At 31.3% G+C, this 16,580-nt stretch overlaps 1 protein-coding gene across 1 annotated transcript in view; it reads left to right on the top strand.

The window, feature by feature from the left end:
* The window catches only part of LOC147074485 (zwei Ig domain protein zig-8-like), an 89,564-nt gene that overhangs the window by 67,323 nt on the left and 5,661 nt on the right, over positions 1 to 16,580 (top strand). The gene's annotated exons all lie outside the window — the stretch shown is intronic.

Genomic DNA, 16,580 nt, shown 5'->3' with positions numbered 1-16,580 from the left:
CACTGCATGGAAAACAAGAGATCTTCTTTCCGGAACGCCAATTCCAGAACAAAGAGATCACAAAAATCACAAAAAATTAGTGATGTTTAAAAAAATGATATAAGAGCTCACATTAAGTCTTTCCCAGTGATCGAGTAACATTATTTGCGTGCACAGACGTCCAAATTGTATTTAGATGGTAAATTAACAATTGCTGAAATGTATCGGTTATACAAAAAACAACAAGCTGACAGCAATATGCCATTTGGAAAAGAACACTATTATACGCATCTATATTTAATGACGAATTTAATATTGGCTTCTTTAAGCCTAAAAAAGATTTGTGCGTTGAATGCGACCTATACAATAATTCTTCACCACCAGATGAAAAAAAACAACTTCAAGAAAAATATGAGACACATCAACCTGGAAAAAAGAGGCAAAGGATGAAAAGATCAAAGACGTAGCAGAGTCCCGAACTAATGGCCAAAATAGCGTCATTAATGTAGCTGTATATGATTTGCAGGCTGTTTTACCGCTTCCTTGCGGAAATGTGTCAACTTTCTATTATAAACGAAAGTTTGGCAATGTACAATCGTACAGTCTATTATATCACTGAAAATATTGCAAACTGATACATGTGGGACGAGAGTCAAGCTGCATGAGGATCCAATAAAATTGGTAGCTGTGTACTCGATTACAATGCATGTAAAAAATATCACAACAATGAGCATTTTATTTTTTACAGTGACAATTGTGCCGGGCAGAATAAAAATAAATACATTGCTGCAATGTATTTATATGCCACCGGGAATTCACAAAAAAATACAACGATCTCTCATAAGTTTTTGGTCACCGGGCATAAACAAAATGAAGGCGATATCGTCCATTCTACAATTGAGCAGCAGAAGACCAGGGCTCTAAAAAGTGGACCAATATTTGTGCCCAGCCAAATGATTACCATTGTACAAACAAGTAAGAAAACAGGACAACCATACATAGTTAAATCCATGACGACAAATAATTTTCTCAACATGAAAAAACTAGCAGATGAAATCGGTAAAAATTACAACACGGATGAAAATGGAGAAAAAGTTTTGTGGCAGAAGATTAAAGTTATAAAAGTAGACAGAGACTATCCATACATTATTTTTTTTACAACCAGTTATCATGAAGAATGTAGGAAATTGAATGTTCGACAACAGCAAATAGGCAAACCGTTACCAATGGATGGTCTCAATATATCCAAAGCATATCAAGAGTGGCCAAAAATAACGACAATTAAAAAGAAGGATTAGCTTTCCTCTGCACCGCTAAACATCGTGAATTTTATTATGATTTTTTGCTTCTCTTCCAAGTGATGTTTAAAAATTAAAAATCGTATGTAAAAAAATTATTTTCCTATTAAATTAAATAATTTAGTATTTTTTTGTTGTTTTGAACTAATAATTGTATTTTTCTTTTTTTTTCAATAAATCTTTAAAGATTGTACCATAACTTAATATTTTGAAAACCTTCCTTTACAGTTCCCAACAAATTAGTTGAAATTATTAGAGTGATGGTAGGGAAATTTACATAGAAAGTATTGAGTTGATTCAAATTTTACCATGAAATTGTCAAATATCCTAATAAAATACAGTCGTAACTCAGAAATATTCAAATATCTCCGTTTGTATATGTTTTAGAGAAAAATGATGAATACAGTTGAAAATAGATCATGTTTTTCCATAAAAATGAGTAATAATTTTTACATTCAGACTTTTCCTGTATTTACAAAGAATATTTGAAACTTCAAATGGCTCTCCTGCAAAATGCCAATTTTTGACTTACTACAGTATTTTACTGGGGGTGCGAAATGGTTACACTGTTGTTCTTATATTATATTTCAATCGAAATTTAGATTCTATTAAATACAGCTGTATAAATTGTAGTCATGTGATATGATCGATGGATAGCCTAATTACAAACAAGTATTTTGACTGTTTCCAGAAAAACGTGTGCACACTGAATGCGCAATGCCACACCGTAAAGTAAGTAAGTCATAATGGATAATAGTCTCAGAACTGATGAAGTAAACGATGTGGCATGCAAACAAACAACGCGCATTTTATTTTGAGCCCTTCTGCATTAAAACGTCGTTAGTGTCTACAATATGATTTTTTGACGGATCGTCAAAAATACTGAATTGCATATAAAGCCGATTTTAAAAAGAAATAAATGAATACAGAGACAAACAAGAGGATCTACGTAAGCTGATAGAATGGCAATAAACTGAACATTTCGCTTGGTGAACAACCCCTGCGCAAATGCGACCATACACAAATGGTAATACACAATTACATGAACGCCTTTAAACCTGTTGGATCAGCTAAAGACTAGGGACTGAAAAGAGTCAAAGGCCTTCGTACAGCAACGAATGATGATGATGATGATTTCTGATTTTTAAAATATGTGCTGTTAAATTGAAACCTCTAGTGAAAGTGAAAATGTTAAATAATTTAGAATTAAATACAAAAATTCTTCAAAATAATTTAGCGCCTGTACCTATACGTTCATAGATTTACTGCTAGTTAGTAGCATGTAAATAATATTTTCGCGACAATAACGTTTACGTACACAAATGCTGATTGCCGCACCAATCGACGCGTCTGTTGTTTTGTGCTATGTGCTATGTGCTATGTAATGCCCGGTATATTTCATATAGTTTGACGTATTAATACATAATATTAAATCGCGCAAAGTTGCGTGAAAATTTAGAAGCCGTTTTCATCCATACACGCAGTGTTGCAATTTTCTCGACAATAATGCTCGAAACACATTACCTTCATGCTACGTGAACTCATGTGCTACAACTACCAGAACATTCAATAATAAAAACTTACAACAAATATTATGTCAATTACATGTCATTAATAAAATTGTAGCTCCTTTTCAAACCACTAAAAAAAATGCATAAAAATACGTGACTCAAAATTGTGTAAATTTTAGACAATTAAAAACCTTATTTCACGCGTGAGGTTATTGGTGTAGTGGAATTCGCGTTAGGTGACCTTAATGTGCTTCTGATACACTTTAACAGATTTTGATGACTGACGTTACTCATTTTCGAGTTAAAATATACTACGGGATAGGAGCATCTGTCTAATAACATTTTAAATATCAAGTAAAACAATATTGCACGCTTTTTGCCAGTGGCGTGAACTTACCGTGAGCTCGTGTGAAGTGATCGTAATGTGTTTTTGTAGCATAAGTGTTTACAGTTGCCTTTATGTTTTATAGTTGCGACAATATGTACTGTCAGCAGTAAATCCGCGCAAGTGTAAATGGGCTATTAGTGTTGATACGTTGAGTCTCAGTATCACTAGTGTCAACTTGTACTTACTTAACACATTCAATCCGTTCGCTGATAAAAGTGACAACATATATTATGTGATACAATCCTAAATGTGTTAAGGACAATTAACAATAATGGTTCGCAATGGCCTACGCAAGCGATAAAGCTGCGTGAAACAGTGTATCTCTTATAATCTCACAAGAGTTACACTTCCCCGGATACATAAAGAGAAAAAATAACTGAAGTACACAGAGATGAATAAAACGAAGCGTGTTTTTTTCTCGGCTGTCGCAGGCGAACAATAAAAGAGGCGAAATAAATTTATTAGATGGCACAGATAAAATAAAAAGAATTGAATGCAGACCGCAAATAATATCAAGACAAAGGATTTTTTAAATGGGGTCACTTCGTTTCTGCATAAGAGTCAGATCTGGGCTTTATCGCGACCATAAATTGGTTAATTTACATAATTTTCTGCCGTATATGCGGACTGTTTTTCCTTTAAATCGTTTTCATACAACATGCACGAGTTTAACATTTAAATGATCTTTCATAATAAATATCTAACATGGATCACTTTTTAACTTTCTTTAAGTGGATACTCGAGTGAAACACAAGAAGCTTGCAATATTTCGAGACACTTATTTTCATAATTATTTATTTATTTATTTAATTTTCAGAGGCTATTTTGTAAGGTTACAATATGTAAATTATTGTACGTTTTACATTACTGATTATACATAACATGATAACACCCCAGATATTATACCCACTAGAAAAAATCATATTTGAAAAAAAATACGAAACTCGACGGTTTTGAACCCGTATAATTATTGGTGTCGCGCCAATCTGTGCATTAACCAGTTATGCTACAAGCCTCCTATATAATTACGACAATTTAAACTAGTAGGTCATAGCCTTTGTAATTAGTGCGCAGTAGAATAAATCGTAGTCTGCGCAATTTCAGCGTTAAGTTTTACCACTATAACAGATACTTTTTCACAAAAAATGAATCATAGCCAGACCTGCTCAACCCATTAAGTCCATACTTTGGCTCCAAACACACATTAAAAAACAACATGTTCAATTTTTCCATACTAGAGATTTGAACCCGGTACCATGACATTATAAGCCCTACGTGTAAACACTCGGCGATCGTAGGATATTTGAATATATTTCAATGTGACACATTCTATACTTATAGTTTAATTTCATATTATGTTTCAGTCAACTGTCATTTTTAAGCTGATGTAGATACATTTTGATAGACATACTCAAATAACTTCTCCATGTGAACAACATACATGTCGTAAACAAATTTTAAGTGATGAATATCAAGTTTATGAAAATATCGTGAATTTACCAAGAAATTATAATATATTATATTTATTGAATATCGAAAGAGGTACATACATATTTTATTTGTATGAATTAATACAGCTATTCAAGTTAGTTTTGTGTAGAAGTGTTTTATTTTTTCATATATAATATGCACAAAATGACCTGCTTTGAATATGTTTTAAAACCCATTAAATAGTCGGATGATATTATTTTCTGATGGTCTTTGGATATCGCGCAGAATAATACACTTTTTGCCGAATGACGAAGCGAAAGTAATTGAAATTGTTTGATGTAGCATGTTTTGAAACTCAAGGTCCAGACTCGCTTGACCTTCTTCACAATATGCCGAAAACATGCTGAAAACTTTCACACCGGCCTTCACAGGGCTCGGATTAGTATTAGATAAAAACCGGAACTGTGTAATTTACAGGATCGTACAATGTACTACAACGAACCAACCGTATCGGCTATATGAAAATATTCCATAATAATAAATCAAAATGTTATTGTAAAAAAATATTATTTTTATTATATAATTCAGAACAACATATTATTATTCTAAACAGACCTACTAGAAAAAAAATTGAAAACTGTGTGTACCGAGAGTAAATGAAATCTGTGTCTACTGGTTTCTGGCTTATACGCTTTACCAATTATGCAATATATGCCATACTAATGATTCTGAAATTAACGAAAAACAATGCATTTTAATTCAATGTTAGAATTTTCTGACTTTATTATTAACAACATTTATTATATTATACGTGGCAACACTTAACACAAAATATTTTTTTAAGTAAGTATGTGTTTGAGGTATTCTAATTTTATTAGATTACACGTTAAATTATTATCATTTTGAGATAATCATATTTACCTATATGATTTTAATTCTATTATATGTAATTTGGAAAGCTCAGTAACATATTATAGGCACATTATAAAAATATATACCAAGCAAGATTCGAACCAGTATCTATCGAATTTCGGCCAATGTGTCTTAATAAAAATAACTTTGTACCATATTATGATAATTTTATTATAACAACCATTTTTTTTATTTTTAATCAAGGTAGATACTAGACTTGATTCCTAGATGATGTCAGAGTTGAATAAAATCTCAGTTTACTACTTTACGTACTTGCACTAAATAAGCATTTTATATTCAATTTCCATTAATGTAGCATTTATTATTGAATATTCAGATTTCCCTAATATTTATGTTTCTTACAAATTAACAACATACGGAGTTTTCTGCTGGAGATTTTCCAATTCGACCGCTGGACGTCCATACATATTATTATATTATGCCCGTACTTGTGGGTATTAAACGTAACATATTTCGCACGGGTCACGTAACTTTCACCCCCTTGCAAATATAACAATATCAACATCACTAAATATATGCCTACACGTTTGAAGTACGCACAACAATGGACTCTGGAGAAAGAAAGGGTTGATTTTTTACGCCTTGGGTAAATTATTTGAGTACGCATATTTTTTAAACCGGTGGCTTTACTGAGGAGGGGTACAAAGATGACCTTTCACAAGGGTGACCCACGGACCCGTTAAAAAAGGACATTGCCAAAATTTGTTACTTCAATAGCTTTATAGTATTACGTACAGAATTCATGTTGTTTCTATTTTATCGGTATGGTAATCGATGATAATATATTAATTATAATACAATATGGCGGCGCTTTTCAGTGGACTGTAATAGGACGGGGATAATTCGGATTTAGGATGCTGGAGGGGTTATACCGAGGATGCCAGGCACTGATCTTTAATGATTATGAGGCTGGCTGCGTGGTCTAGTTCTCACTCACTGGCACTACCACTGTCGCGCGATAAGTGTTTATTCAGTCACCCTGAGCGGTGATTAATGGTCAACAAGAGTGCACGTAATGACGTCTTAACTGTTTACAAGTTGATTGTGTTTACACTAATACGGTTTAAGAATTACTGTCTGCAATATAGGATAATGGTGTTTGGTGGGTAAGACATTTATAATGTATTAGGGCCACCATAATTGGCCCAACCATATTATAAATTTAGATGTATACAAATACAATACGAATAGTATACAAAATTACATTTCAATCAACGGTTCAATAATACATTAGATTCAAGATCGTAATTTATTTATTTTATTTTTTTATTAGAAAAAAGAGTACATAATATGACATTACAGATATTTTTCAATGCGCCATAATACATAATAAAATAATTAATAAATAAATAAACAATATGTAATTATAAAGAAGACTTAATTGCCAATAACAAACAATTCAAAACAATACAGTGAGAAGTAAGAAGAAGACACATTGGAAGAAGACACAGTATAAATATAAAAATTAAAACAATATATTATAAATTTAACATATTTAAAACGTCTAGAAATATTATAAAGTTATATAAAATAAATCAACCTTTGTGGTGCTATCGAATTGGTACACTGATGATCATGGAAATGGTCAATGCAAATCCCAAACGGTGTATTTTTTTTCTAATATGTTTGCTTCTGATTATGCCCTTATGGTTTTAATAATTAAGGTACAAATCTGGACTCAACTTATTTTCAGCATAATTGACACTAAAGGAAGTGTAAAAATCTAGGTTGTATAACAAGACAAATTGATATTATTTTATCTCTAAATTTCGCGGCTTTACTATGGAAATCAGAAAAAAAAACCTGAATAATAATATCTGTACCTCAGAGGCAGACGGATGCAAATCCAAATACCCAATTGTTCAGGAGAGCCAAAAAAACAATTTTTATTTTAAACGAATACTCATAACTTCTAAGAAAATATACATAGAATTATCATTATTTTTTTTATTCTAATTCAATTAAAGTACTTCTGGAATATGTAAGAAAAGATTAAATATAATACAATTTTGTATCTAAAAAAAATAAAATAAAAAACGTAGTGTGGATTTGCATCGTTCTGCCTCTAAACATATTTTGTTAATGTGGATTTGTATCTTATTTACCTAGCCAAAATAAAACAATATAATATAACAAGTATAAATATAACCAAGCAAAACACATTTTTTTTTAAATTTTATTATGTCATCATCATCATCACCAGCCTGAATCTATTCACTGCTGGATGAAGGCCTCGCTAATCTCCAAGCTGATTCCACTTTTCTCGTTCCTGTGTGTTGCGTTGCCAAGTTTTTCCGCAGAACTTTATCATTTCATCGATCCAGCGGCCTCTAGGTTTACCTTGCGGATGTTTTTTACCTTTTGGATACCACTGGATGACTAAATTTTTCCAACGATTTTCCTTTCTTTGAGCCATGTTCCAGCCCATTTCCATTTGAGGTTTTTAGCAAACTCTATCACATCATTAATCCTTGTCTGTTCCCTTATCCACTCATTTCTTTTTTGTCCTTTTGCGTTATGCCCAGCATGCACCTTTCCATACCATGTTGTGCTACTCTAAGTTTCTGGATCTCTCTTTTACTTAGGCTCAATGTTTCACACGCATGTGGTAACGGGAAGTATACACTGGTTGAACACTTTGCATTTTAGGCATTTTCGAAGAAATTACTCAGGCGGCCAAAAGCACTCCAGCCTAGCTTTACTCTGCGAACAATTTCATCAAATATACATCCATCTATAGACACTTATTGTGCCAGATAGATGTAGTTTTTCACCTGTTCGAGCTAAATACCATTGATGAGGATCTCTTTTTGGCCCGCAGTTGAACATGACTTTATTCTTTGATACATTTATTTTCAAGCCTACTTTGTTGCTTACTCCAGCGAGTTACTGCATTCTGCTTTGGAGGCCTTCTGATGAGTCTTGCAAACTACTATTTATTGTTATCGGCAAAGCGTAGATGACTCACGTATTCTCCATTTATGCGGACCCGTGTCATTCCAGTCAAGTTGTCTAAATAAGTCTTCAAATGTAGCTGTAAATAGTTTAGGTGAGATTGTATCACCTTGTCGGACTCCTTTGCTGATAGGAAATGCGCGATGGTTTATGGAGATGTTGTTGCGCTACTGTATATATTATTGAAAATATTTATATAGCGCCCGGGGATTCCTTGATTTCTGAGTGCATCGAGTGTTGAAAATTTCTTTATGGAATCGAACACTTTCTCATAGTCTATAAAACCCATGGATAGCGGCAGCTTGTATTCCTGTTACCGCTCTGATTTCTCTGATGACTTGGATAATATAGTCCATAGTGCTGTATCCTCCTCTAAAGCTCGTTCTCCTGGCTGGTTCTCGTCTAGTACATATTGCAGACGGTTTGAGAGAATTTTATCTTAGTGGATTATTGGATTTGCATCCTTCTGCTTCTAAGGTGAAATGGCATTTGCATCTTTATGCTATGCATATCTTGAACTAGGACTTTCATCTCTCTGCCACTAATAGATAAAGCCTTTAGCATGATGATTCTTAAATAAAACTCATTTTCCCCAAAAACGGAGTTGCACCCGTCTGTCTCTGAGGGACAGATATTAGATATAGAAATTTCAATTAAAATTATTAAATGAACAGGTAAAAACAAATCTTCACCAATTAGTGAATCCAAACGCGTTGCATTAAGATCCTACCCGAGATATAAAATCGTTTCCGTACTGAACTTCGCTGAATTAAATATTGCGTGGATGTAAAGTATGTCAGTTTTTCTTTACGTGACCTAAATTTTTCAAATTATTATTTTGATATGACAATAATTATTAAGTAATTGTACAAAATAGTTTAAGCATGATAATGAACAAAACTATCTTTTGAAACACTTTCCTGATTTGCTAATTTTATAGTTTTGTATTAAGGTAGATACGTAGTCATTATTCGATTACCTAAGTAATTTTATATTATGTTTATCAATATTATTTCTTTTAATTCTTAAGGTTTTTTTCATGCAAATCTTTCTGTTTTTTCTATGTGTATACTACGTGTGCGTATGTGTTGTCATTTTTCATTCTCTATCCGACCTTAAGGCATTTTCTACCCGTTGAAAGGAAAGATTTGTGCAAATCAGTGGGGCAATAAATTTATGTTAGATAGCAGCCTTTCACTATTGATTCGCCTTATCTATTGTAATTTAACATTCGATTTGTTTTATCATGCTATTTTTTTCTTAGAAGCAATCTCAGAGCTTGACTTATTACATTTTAGGCCAACTTATAGAACTCTTTTTGAAATTCGAACATCTTACAAGACAATAGTAATAACAGGAAACAAGTAACTCGTAAGTCACAAATTCCACATGACATTACTATTTTTGAACTCCTAAAGTACAAGGTTTTCCTTTTTTGATTACTCATTTGAGCACAAATGGGTGCACACGTGGGTGACTTTTTTCAAATACTTACTTCGTTAACAATCATATTATTTGTTTGACAACATTTATGAGAAATATATAACCGATAGAAAAATATTTTTGAAAAAATACGACACCCAGCAGGATTTGAACCAGCGTCTCTCTTTAATCGCAAACACGTGCACTGACCACTATGGTATAGGAATCTTATCTAATTGCGATAAATTTTAACTAATTATTCTTACACTACTCTCTGTTGCGTTTTTTTTTAATTTCGTTACTATTGGCAATCAGCTAGCTATTAAATTACCTTAATAATTACTAATCGACGTCACGGATCACTCCATGATTTTTTGTTGTAACTTATTTGAACTTGTTCATCATAATTATATTCAAATTATGTAAGTTCAATAAAAAGAATGTTAAATTCTTAAATCTTGTGAATTATTCGTAAATTCGTTGAAATAGTGAATTAAGTTATTTGTTTTTATCATGCATTCGCCAAAATTAATTTATACTTTAATTAGAGTTTTAAATATTGTATATAATTTATGGACCAATAAATAAAATTAACAAGGTTTTTGTAAAAATTGTATTTTCATAATGAAATAATATAACATTACACATTTTACCTCTAATCTAAAATTAAAAACACTTAAATAACGATGTCATAAAATGTAAAAACACGTTTTTCAGTACAGGTATTTTAGAGGGGATAACACACCTTCTAAAGATACATATTATAGTATAAAAAATATTTTAAAAAAACAATCAAATTAATACTCATTTGCAAGTTGTTAATAAACTCACTCGTAACTCTACGATTTTTATACTACCCAATCCAGAACAATCGTTAGATTCTATATAATATTATACATAATAGAGGTGTTAACTAAAGAACTTGAACTATAAATAGAAAGAGCCTTATACATTATTACAATGTTTTTTTTAGCTCGTATTCTTATTTGTCCGGTGGCTCTTTGTCCGGTACAAATATTGCAATCGATTTTTAACTAACTTCCCGACTAGCTAGATATTTGAAACTTTTAGAATATATCAGAACACGGTGCCAATGCATTTTTTTAATACTTTTAGCCATCTTTAAGTAGAATTGAATTCATTTTCAGTTAATTCTGTTTTGTATGAAAAGTTATTTCGACACCATTATTGGTTGCTAGGGGTCTGGGGTCCTAGTAACTAAGTTATTAATATATACGTGCGTTTCTATGGAAATCAATATGACATGTCTATACACAATTTTTTTGATCGTTTAAGCTAGTCAAGTCAAGTTTATATGATTTAACAGAAAATTTATAAACGTTGTAAATTAAAAGTTCTTTTTATCTTGTAATTATTTATAATATTACTTAGCAAGCGCATGAAGCATCAAGTTGATAAACTCCACAAATATCAACATCGTACAGTTGCCATTCCAATTTTCCTCCCAACTCAAAATGTCTGCAAGTTTTTAAGTTCATTGTGCTTACTTATACTACTACTAAACGACTTATACTTAGACTAATAATAATTAAGTGTAGATTTTCTGCTATTTATTTATTCATCGTGACGGAATGTCCTTTTATATACCCTGCAAATTGATAAATAAATGTAATCGCAAAGTAATTTGTAGCTAAATGAATCAGTGGAAAAATGGTTCTTTCTTTGCTTCAATTTCATACATTTAGATTATATTTCTATAAAAGAAGGTTTTTTCAACATCTTTGGTATTAACCTATTTTAATGGTATATCATTTTTTTTATATATTTGAATATCCATGTTGGTATTGAAAGACTTATCTCTGTATTTAAATATCAAAGTTTTATTGTGATTTTTTTGTATATTACATTTATTAATTTTCGCTACATATTGTATACAATGTAATTATTGCATTATTTCTTATTTTTTGATATTGTCAAGCATTGTCCAATCTCAGTTATATCATAATACTGTTTTTTTTTAATAAATAAATACGTATTTCCATTAAATAAATTGAATGCAAATAGAATGACAATGGAAACCTCAAAAGTATACTTTTATGAAGTAATTTTAACTTCCTTTAAAACACTTTAAACTTTTTCTTTGATATTTTCATGCGATAAAGTATGTGTTTCATTCGTTTGAAGTGAAAGCCTCTTACAAAGTTAAAGAAAAAAACTTCAAAAACATACTATTTTGGAACAAATGACTGACAAAGAAAGTTCTGTAGCGTTTCGACACAATCGTTATCAATCGGCTGAAGGAATCAATATGGGAAACCTTTAAAGTCATCAATGGCTAACAAGTAGTCGTACTGTTGACGTGGAATATGTCCCTTGGTTTATTTTCATCCACTTTTTGAATAGATCTCACTCTAAAAGATGAGCCATGATAATTTTTAATTATGTACAAGACATCGCTGCATACTAAACAATATATATTTAAACAATAATTTGTAGCAAAATATGTAGATTGAAAATTTTGCACTGACTGGCCAAGTTGTAGGACGTTTTTGTCTGAGATGTAAAAATATAATAGTGCCTTTATGTTGGTTCTACAAATTAAATGAAATTGTCTGGCAAACTATTTCGAAGTAATTTTGTTTATAAATACTACATCTGTAGATTTAAGATTAAAACAAAAACATTCAAAATATATCAACAACCGTTCAACACGTTCTTGCTGTTCAATGAAGATGTTTAGCCAATTCGTAAAGCAGATATGACTAGGTTGCAAGCAAGAAGGTCACTCTCTGAAATATTCAATTAAAATAAATAACATGGTTATTTTTAATTTAATCAAAGCTCAAAGTAGTTCAGTATATTTTTTTTAATATAATATAAAAAAAACTTATTATTCAGCTACCTGAAAGTCTTTCAGAACTATGTTATTATTTTAATGTGCATATCTTAACCTAAAATTGATTGAGAGAAACCTTTTGTTTTTAACTAACTCATATAAAAGAGTCCGTTTCTGGAGTGCGGGTGAATATTATTCTGACGACATCTTGCAAATATGTGAAGTTTTTAGAATCGTTTAAAATCAACTTAATGCTATATCAGTGTATTACAAAAATGGTTTAACTTCTTAATAACTCTCCTCCGATCAGACGACGTTGCACCAAAACTTTCCCTTGCCGGTCGATCCAAGAACATTCCTCCATGGACATATGCAGTCTTTTTGGTTTCCAAAATTTTACTGCTGTAGATAATATTGATTTCCTTAAATTTCTAGAAGCTTTCATGGATACGTTATGTTCCAAACTTTTTCTTATCGGCTCAAACAAAATATTGCTATCAGAATTATTCTTGTAAATAATTATCAACTTTACTGATCATTTACAATCAAACATTTTTTTATGAATATGTCACAATATCTATGAATGTAGTATTCGTCATTGAATAATATGCATAGTTATCTAGCTGAAATCGCAAAAATATACTAAACAGAAAAATATGTTGATTCAAGCGAAAATCAAATCCGCTTTCGTTGAATTCCGACCAACGTGTTTTACTAATTTAGCCTTTACTCAATTTGTAAATAAATATCTGTATTATTCCAAATTGTGGGTATCGATTTCAGATTTGTTACTTATGATCGAACTTCTGCCCCATTAGGATATTGTTATTAGGACTGGCTTCTATAGTTTTTTTTTACATCTCGATTTTCGTTTTCCGGTTTATTTACGTTATTTAATTTACAATTAAAAATATACATATTTATATTCTTTCAGGCCACAAGGCTCAATGATAGTAGTATAACCTGTAATATGAATGAAACAATCACAAACACCTGGTTTTTGAGAAAATCACATAGGTATTTAAATTTATTTCATTCAGCAGGAATTCAAATTCAAGTTATATTTATTTTTACATAATCATTACACATCGCAATTTATTAATTTAAAACGTTCACAACATAATAATTAAAGAAATATTTTTAAAACAGTATTATATAAACAATAAATAGATCAGTAAGTATAAATACAAAAAATATTAATTAGAAACAAGGAAGTACACAATGAGCTAAGCAGACCCTATTTTTAGAATTTATAAAACAATGCCCACCTATTATACACATCTTCACGTAGATGGAATATGTCAATATCCGAAGTGATTTGGTTGGACAGAGTTATTGCCCTCCCAATTGGCATTATCAATGGCAGGTTAGTTCTGCATCTTGTGAGAATAAAAATCTAATGCTCCCGATTTCTAAAATAGTTATCAAGGACACACATATCAATACTACCAAGAATGGCAGGAATTGGAATGGAAGGAAAGACCAGTAGACTATGACCCGCTGGACTCTAGGGACCGCTTTACTAGTAGGATATTATTATGTAATTTAAACAAGATTACCAATTCAAAAAATAATCGGATGTCTATTAATATTGTAGAAAAGCAGACAACATTTCAAAAGTCAAAACTCACGTCTCTTGGTGAAAACAGTACACGCGTTTTCTTCCGCAAGGCAAACGGAAGTTTTCTTCGAATTGTGGAGTCATTTGGTTTCTTTTGTGTCGCTCGCAAACCTGAAAGCACTCGGGAATTTCAAACAAAACCGCTGATCACCTATTCGATCGCGCCGTGACGAAAATATTCACTTACTCTTACGCTCTAACAAGAATTCAACGTATATTTTAAGATGTTTGTAGAATGCTTAAGTTCTGTGTAAATACTTTTGTAGAACTAGGCCTATGAACGATTTAACATGTATTTATCTTTGAAAACAGATAATATGTAGATATTATGGCTTAAATTATGTATGTTACGGTACACAAATCACAACTGACTAGCACTATTTAAGTTAGATAAATAATGTTACTCACTCAAAGATATTTTATAGGCATCTTTATATGTTTTACTATATATATATATATATATATATATATTATGTGTCTTGAATTATCTGTAACACATACCGAGGGCTGCCGTGTCTGCTGAGAAAAACCGCTCCATTCTGGCTACGGGATGGAAACCCCTACAGATAAGTAGGGCATGTCCACGGACCATAAGGTGGCAGCCCTACTAGTGAACTAATGTTCTGTGGGTTGATTACCTGTACATCCTAAAATCCAACAGAGTTACACAAACATAAAGAAAAAAAAATAGCACAGGGAGATCATTGGCAATTACAAATTTTTTTTTGTCTCAAACCAATTTAATTTCTTTAGTTGAAGTGCATGAAATGTATTATATGAAATCAAAAAAAAAATATAAGCCTTGTCGACAAAATTGGTCGATTCAATCATAACTTGGCTTCTCGCATTTGTATGGAAATACCTACAATGATTTTCCATCTCGAGAAATTTTTGGTTTTATTTGTTGATACTCAATTTGCATAATAAAAATATTCACTAATTTCAAGACTTCCATGAAATCCTCTAAAAACATTATCCAAGCGGAAATATTTTTTAACTGGCAATAAAGTAATCATACAGCATAACTCAAGTTAAAAAATATATGATATTTAATTACCATTTTTTTCAGCTTTATGATAATAATTACGACCATTATTAATTTACTGATAATATGATGGCAGGGTATTAGAAAAGACAATTTAAATATAAAACTGAGATCTGTACTGGTAGTGTCTTGATGATCGGTGACATATATGATACACACCAGAGCCCTACAACCTCCTTCAAGAAGAGTATAATTTGATATCGTGTATTAAATTTGATAAAACAATTAATAGGCAGAACATGTACAAAAAGACAAGGTCTAACAACAATGGGGAATCTCGAATAGTAGGCGTAAGCAATCGCTAGTTAACTGTTAGGCAGGCCTAAAGTTTGACGGTTAGACGGTGTCAACAAGAATGCAAAAGCGACATTGGCATACATTTGGAGAACATTGATCTAAGATATATAGAAATGGAGAAAGTTCTCGGAGAAAACAAGGACATACGAAGGATTTGTAATCGATCGAAGAAGATGGTGTTGCTGATAATACTGACAACCACAATAGCGTTGAATGTGTGATTTTTAAGTATACAAACATGATATAGATACAGATTAAATCACAATAAACAGTCGATCTAATATTATAATGGGTATTCAATCCTAACAAAATCTGAACGAAAATGATGACAACCTCTCTCTTGCTGTAATAATAAATTCCGTTTCACCTGTAGTCACATTGGGTTACCATACTAATTTTACGGTATGACAGCAGTTTAAAATGATAATACAGATTTTAGGAAATGTATAGTTTAAAAAAATATATTTATAATTTTAAAATAGGTAGTGGTTATAGAGTATAATAATAGCTAATAACTACAATATAAAATATCTATTTACCTGTGTAACATGGTTGACCCCTCAGAACGGGCAAGTTAACATCTTTCTTTCTTTCCTATGTCGCGTGAACTTTTTCTTTATAATTTATATTTGAGATATTTGCATCATACAACAAATTAAAATAAATTTTTCCCACCATTTAATGGTAAGTAGGTACCTATATTTAATTTAGCAATCAATTAATAATTTAATTAGCGTTTACGTAGCAGAATTATAAATAATACAATGATTTTAAAAGAAAAATTGTTATTAATTCTACGATAAGTTAGTTATTTATATTTACAGTGAGATAAGCTATGTTCTATACTTAAAACTGAAAGCGTGTACCTAGCTCCCAAATATGTATTACACTGCATGAAAATCA

This window comes from Rhyacophila brunnea, unplaced genomic scaffold (assembly GCF_057557595.1).
Source record: "Rhyacophila brunnea isolate RB1 unplaced genomic scaffold, BYU_Rbru_1.0 scaffold_16, whole genome shotgun sequence".
NCBI classification, from domain to species: domain Eukaryota; kingdom Metazoa; phylum Arthropoda; class Insecta; order Trichoptera; family Rhyacophilidae; genus Rhyacophila; species Rhyacophila brunnea.
The sequence above is the reverse complement of the archived record's forward strand: the minus strand, read 5'-3'. Positions and strand labels throughout refer to the sequence as shown.